The sequence below is a fragment of the Microtus oregoni genome, unplaced genomic scaffold (genome assembly GCF_018167655.1).
Source record: "Microtus oregoni isolate MIOR12 unplaced genomic scaffold, Mior012 000024F_ref0000369, whole genome shotgun sequence".
Classification (NCBI taxonomy): Eukaryota; Metazoa; Chordata; class Mammalia; order Rodentia; family Cricetidae; genus Microtus; species Microtus oregoni.
Window position 1 is genome coordinate 5,829,971 of NW_024543083.1, and position 7,352 is coordinate 5,837,322.

Sequence of the window (7,352 nt, forward strand, 5' to 3'; positions counted from 1 at the left end):
AGTTACAAATTCTGAGATCTACAATGGAGGCGTGCCTGCAGCATATGCTGGCACAACTGTGGCACAAACGTTCTGGAAGTAACCAACCATTACGCGATTGGAAGTAAGACTCAGTCCATGAAATAGAACTAGTGCTTGACACTGACTGGGTAGCTTGAAACCCGAGACTAGATAGGTCATGGACCTAGAAGAAAACCAGTACTACTGCTTGGCTTTAAAAAAAGGTACAAATAAAATGACTCCCTAAGACATTCTGCTATACCCATAGATCAATTCCTTGCTTAGTCATCTGCACAGAATTAATTAATAACAATAAAACAACAATAATAACAACAATTGGAACAAATACACCCACCCGCAAATGCGCAATGTACAGAGAACAAGAGACCATGGAATACTCAGTCATAAATGAAATGTCTCCATCTAACACCTTCCCTCAGGGCTCAGGGAACTCTGTGGAAGAGTAGATGGAAGGATTGTAAGAGGCATGGAGTTCATCAAGGCAACAGTGTCTTCCAGACACAACAGGATATGAATTCCCAGAGACGGTGGCAGCACACACAGGACCAGCGTAGGTCTAAGTCAGGTGAGGACCTAGCACTGAGTGAGGAAGAAGACATAAGCTCCTATCCCTAGTCCAGAAGCTATCTTCAATTGGCAGCTGTTTGCAAAGAAAAAAAATTGTTTTCTCCAATAGAGATTCACTGGGTATACAAACCACCCCTGAAAGGCTTATTTAAAATGTGTAATAAAATCTGGCTCTCTGAAACTCTCATTTCTGTCATTGTTTATTTTGTTGATCTATTGATTACTAATTACAGCCGATTTCCTGTCGTTTGTCACATTAGGTTGTAAACTTGTGTCTTATTTTATGTGAGAAAGCTTCCAGTGAAAGTATCAGCTCTCTAGACAAGACACACGGCTCCTGCCATGTATCCTTGAACTCTGCACAGCATGCTCCAGGTAATTCCATGGGTTATGATTTTTCTGTAACTATTTGGGTGATATAATATTGACTCCAAAAATAGATATCCAAATGATATTGCTTTAAAATTCCTAAAAATATTTTTTAAATTATATTTATTTGTTTGTGTGTGTATGTGCGTGTGTGTGATTTGTGCCACCAACATGTCTGGAATTGAGAACAATTTTCAGGATTCGATTCTCTCTTACTATCATGTGGGTCCCAGGGATCAAGAGAACTCAGGTCATCAGGTTTAGTGGCAACTACCTTTGCCCTCTGTACCATCTTGCTCACCTCTTAATCATCTTTTAAATTTAAATCCAAGGCCAAACCTGAATGGTTTCCATCCCATGATTCTTCACTGAGAAGTAAAAATACCTAGTTCGTGAACTGTATTCATTTCATTTCATTATGTTATTATCTCTCTTATTTGTTTGTTTATTTTTATGTGTATGCGGGTACATGCCATGACATGACAAATGTGTGTGTGACATTCTTTGGCAGTCTGTTTTTTCATTCCACCAAGTGGGACCAAGGGATAGAGCTTAGGTACTCAGACTTGCAGGATGGCAACAACTTTTCCCATTAAACACTGGCTCTGCTGTTTACCTATTTTCTAAGTCCCAGGATAACATGCAGATCTAAAATAAAATGTTCTTTTGGAGACTCCCCATATTTGTCCAGCTATATAGAGGTAGCAATAAAGCACACACCTGTAGGTTATAGATTTTGTCAAATTTTCTAGGACATTCATAGATTCACAGTAAGCTTGCTCTTCTTGTCTTGAGTCTTTATTTTTGGCCCTTTGCATTTTCTCCTTACATTTAAAGAACATTGACAGTACAGTGAAAAAAAAAACTTCGTTAATATTTTATATGATTTTCCTAGTGTCTTTTCTTTAGCTGCTACAAAAAAAACAACAGTGTCTTCAGATTAAATTTAACGGTCTTTAGAGTTGCATTTTGTAATATCCTCCCTCTCTCTCTCTTCCCCTCCCTCCCTCTTTTCTCTCTCCTTTTCCTTACCTTCTATTCTTCCTTTGAAACGGCGTAAACGAATGCAGACAGATTGTAAAAATATATATACAGCTTTAATGGTGAAATAGACTTACAGAACCACCATTCCAGCGGAGACCAGGAAAGCAGAATGGACAGCTGGGAGCACGCTCACCAAATTTATAGGCAAACATTAGCCCGAGGAGAACATGCCCCCCCAAGGGGCGGGACTCATCCCTACATTCCTCTTCCCTTCCTCCCTTCTTTCCTCTCCTCCTCTCCCTCCATTCTTCTCAGTCTTCCTCCCTTCCTCCCTTCCTCCCTCCCTCCTTCCCTCCCTTCCTTCCTTCCTTTCCTCTTCTTTTTTTCTCTGTCCTTCTTTCTTGACAGGGTCTCACTCTGTAACCAAAGCTGCCTCGAACTCACTATGCAGCTCAATCTGACCTCAAACGTTCAACTGATTTTTTTGCTTCAGTTCCCTAAATGCTGTAATTACAAACATGAGCCACCATGGCTGGGAAAGTTCTGGAATTTTCTAAGCAGAAAAACCATACATTCCTAACATATTTATTCACTGGTCTCATTTTTGCTATCTATAATTTTCTAAACAATGTGTTACACTGGTTGAGTCATCCGGAATCTTGTTAAATAGAGTATTGCGCTCTAACCCATTCACAGTTCTAATGAGAACGATGTGTATTTCTTTATTCGGCTTCAACCCTGTTTTTGGAATAGCTGTCAGTCATAAGAATGTCCTACTTTTATAGCAGAATAATTTTTAGTCGTAAATATCTGAAACATTTTTGCATTTATTTATATATTTACTCTTGAGATGACTAAAAGACTATAGCAGTTAAACTGCTTTACTTTTTATTGATCAAGTGACACCTATTTTATGCCAAGGGTTGTTGTCTCCTTCTGCCAGAAGCTGTGGTCCTAGAATGTCAACTTATGTCATAGTTTGTGACTATAAGAGAAACACACTCTTTACTCTGTGGAGCAAGATTTTTTTTTTCTCAAAGAGAGAAGAAAGAGAGTAGGACCCTTTCAGTAGTGGATTTCAGTACCCAAAGCCTGCTAGGTTTTGTCTTACAGTTGATGCAGGGTGATGACCTGTCTGTATCACTTTCATAATGCAAATGGAATTTCTTGGGGTCTTGGCTTTCAAAAGATGAGTCTGTGACCAAAGATCTATGAGAGCTTAGTCTAATCACAATACAAAAGCACAAATAAAGTACGGAATGATATTGTCAGATAAGGCAAGACAGTAGAACAGGTTATGAGTGTGTCATTTCTTCTTGCAAAGATCTGTCTTAAATCCAAGGATGCACTTTTATGTTATGATTCAGGAATTAGTGGATGGTACACACAAATTGTTTTTATCAGTTTTAAGTATTGGACTATTTTGTATTCTGAATATTCAAGTGTGGATGTACTGGACTAAATGCTGTACCTGCTCGCCCATCCATATGCTGCAATCCATACTCTGTAATGTGAAAGAATGGAGAGATGGGGTCTTATGCAGGCAGTTAGTACTGAAGGACATGAAGGTGGAGCTCTCAGTGAAAGGGATTTCAACTGTGTTAAGAGTCCCGACACAACGTGCTCCTCTGTCACTTTGTGTGAACGCACTAAGAGGAGCTATTTGTATCAAATAAGCACAAGATCATCAACTCACAGCCATCTTGTGAGAACAGTTCCTTGACCTTGTTCTTCCCATTCTCTAAAAAGGTAAGAGATAAATTTTGGTTGCATATAAACCTTGTAACATATTTTGTTATATAGTCAGGACTAATACATGGACAAATACGCTCATGTACATAGATCTATGTTTGATCTATTTAGTTCAATTAAAGTTCATTTCTGAAACTTTGGGCTTTGGTATATTATATATATATATATATATATATATATATATATATATATATATATATACTTGAATTTTACTGATCTTATCATTTAAATTTTTCTTGGGGTTTTTTGGAACTTAAATTTTAAAAGAAGGCCGGGCCATGGTGGTGCACGCCTTTAATCCCAGCACTCGGGAGGCAGAGGCAGGCGGATTTCTGTGAGTTCGAGACCAGCCTGGTCTACAGAGCTAGTTCCAGGACAGGCTCCAAAGCCACAGAGAAACCCTGTCTTGAAAAACCCAAAAAAAAAATTTAAAAGAAATAGTGTTCAATTTTCTAGAAGAATTATGAAAATGTAGTCTTTCCCCATTCAAATTTTTGCCTTGCAAGAAATGTAATCTTGCCCCATTCAAATTTTTGTCTACTCTTTCTATTTTTTCAAAAATGTACAAATAAATTTATATATTTAATTTGATTTTATTAAAAGAAGACAGCTCCACACTATGATATAATCTTTTCACTAGTTACATAATATTCCACAATATGCACGCAGTACAATTTATTTTAATTTCTTCAGTTAAATTTGTAGTCATGTGAGATAGAAAATATTATTTTTTTTGCCATTAACTTACATTAGGAACAGTAAATATCCATCCAGAATTTTGATACACACTTTTAACAACACAACTCAGGAGTCAAAGGTAGGTAGATTCTTGTGAGTTCAAGACCAGCATGACAGGCTTAGTGAGTTTCAGAACAGCCAAAAGTACATAATGAGACGCTTTCTCACGAACAAACAAACAAACAACAATAATCTTCCCCATCAAACCAAACCAAACAAAACCTCAGTGAAAACCTTACATAAATTACATTGATGTATTTATTTTTAGGCTTATAAATAAACTTATCAAAGGTCAGAGATAGTACAATATATATGGCAAAATTTTTTGTCCAAATTTGTATTAACATACTCTCATCAGTAAATATGAGGGCTACCATTTCCTTACATTACCTTTGTTACTGAATTGTATTGCATTATCAATAAAAGGTAGTATAACATTTTAGTATAATTGTTATTCTCAGCTATAATTATAGACTATTATTTAATCAATTAAATTGGTCACTATTATGTCTTTATTTTTGAGTGTTTTGATAACTAAAGAATAATCAATTTTGTTACATTACTTCACTTCTATAAATGTGCAGAAACATATTGTTCAAAATACAACCTTTTGTTGTACGTATTGCCGAAAACTCCTCATATGAACATTATTTTATGATATTCTTCCATAAATTCAAAAAGATGTCCATTATATAGTTATAATTCATATAGGAAATCAAAGCAACATTACACAGCAGAGTCATTTCTCATGATTTGAACAGAAATTCAGGACTCAAACCAATACCTTTCATACTGCTTTCTTTTCTTCCCTGTGTCCTTCTCCATGACCAAACATAAGCTCTGCTTCACACCAAGGGTTACATTAGATATTCTTAAAAATTCATGTATTTATCTGAAAATGGGTCATACAATTTTGTTGTACAGAATCAGCCTTCATAACAATAAATATTGAACATATTGATTTTCTATTGCTTTTCTCCCTTTCCTGCTTTATCTTTCCATATGGTGAAGACAGTATCTCTTGGCACATCACCCTCTTCCATTGTCCTACATTTTCATCATTTAGTTGAGATGTCAGCAGTATGTCTATTTTTGCCATTCCTTTGCTTTTGCTATTTCCTTAAAAATGTTTTCTGTTTTTTTCCCTCAGCAGCCTTACTTGATGTCATAGATATGTTTTCTTTCCTTTTTTATCCTGCTCCGTGTTTATAGCAGTCTTTGAATGTTCAGAATTAGGTCCATTGATTATGAAACATTTCAGTAATCATATCTTTAATCGTGACACATTTAATCCTTACATTTCACTTATATTAAAATTGTAAATTTAGAGCTGTCAAAATGTAATGGGTGTTTTTATTTTCTCTCTTTCTGTTGGCTTTTTCTCATGTATTCATTCTTCCTATTTCTAAGAATCTGTCACTCATATCTCTTCATCTGTCTATAGTAATCCTGTCACTAAATCAGTTCATAATTTCAAGTATTATATTTTTAAACTTTGAATCTAGACATATGACAGTTTTGATTTTTCTAGTCAATTGTTGAAGTTTGCCACAATTACATTAGTAATGTGTTTATTTATATTTAATAAATTTATTAACCTTTTATGGGTAAAAAGTACTTCAACATTTTTTCACTTTTTTATTTTATTTTTTAAATATTTTTTTTCATTTTAAATAACAACCCCAGTTCCCACTCCCTCCCCTTCTCTTATTCCCTCCACCTTCCCCCTACTCTACCCCCATCAACTCCCCAGAGAGGGCAAAGCACAGTTCTCTGAGGAAGGACCAAAGCTCTCCACACTATGTTCAGGCTGAGTAAGGTATCTATCCAAAGAGAATGGGTTTCAAAAAGTCAGTACAAGCAGCAGGGACAAGTCCTGGTTCTACTGCTAGTGGCCCTGAAGTCTGCCCCAGCCATACAACTGTCACCAACCTTCAGAGGATCTAACTTGTTTCTATGCTGATTCCTTCCCTGTCCTGCGGAATATGTGGGACATTTACACAATGGAGTGCTACTTAGCTGTAAAAAACAATGACATCTTGAAATTTGCATAAAAATGGATAGAACTAGAAAAAAAAACATCATGAGTGAGGTAATCCAGACCCAGAAGGATGAACATGGTATACACTCACTCATAAAAGTGGATACTAGCTATAAAACAATAATCCATGACCTTAGAGAAGCTAAGTAACAATGTGAACCCTAAGAGAAGAGAAACTTATATAGATCCCACTGGAAAGGGGAAATAGACATGATCTCCTGGAAAAATTGGTAGTGTGAGGGTGGGAGGAGAAGGGAGGGCTGAAGAAGAGGAAGGGAGAAAGGGAGGTGGAGGAGAACTTGAGGGAATAGGATAGTCGAGATGGGGGAAGGACAGAGACAGAGAGCAAGGAAAGAAGAGATATTTTGACTGAGGGAGCCATTGGGGAGCTAACAAGAAACCTGGCATTAGAGAAATTCCCAGGAATTCACAAGGATGACGTCAGCTAAGACCCTAATCAATAGTGGAAAGGGTGCCTGAACTGGCCTTGCCCTGTAATCAGATTAATGATTGTCTTAAATGTCACCATAAAACCTTCATCCAGCTGATGGAGATGGGGCAGAGATCCACAGTGGATCACTGGGCTGAGCTCCTAGTGTCCAGTTGAAGAGTGGGAGGAGTGAGAATTTGAGCAAAGAGGTCAAGACCATGATGGGAACACCCACTAAAACAGCTAATGGGAGCTCACCAACTCTGGCTGGACAGTACCTTACATTTTTACCTTAGGTTTAGTTGCATACATTTATATTGGTAGTTGTGATTGGATGATATCACTTCCTGGGTTTTAGACATCTATGTAAGGACAATGAAAAGAATTTATAGCCGTCTCTTATTTTCAAGGTAACTTGTATTTCGCAAATGATTTGATAATTATTATATT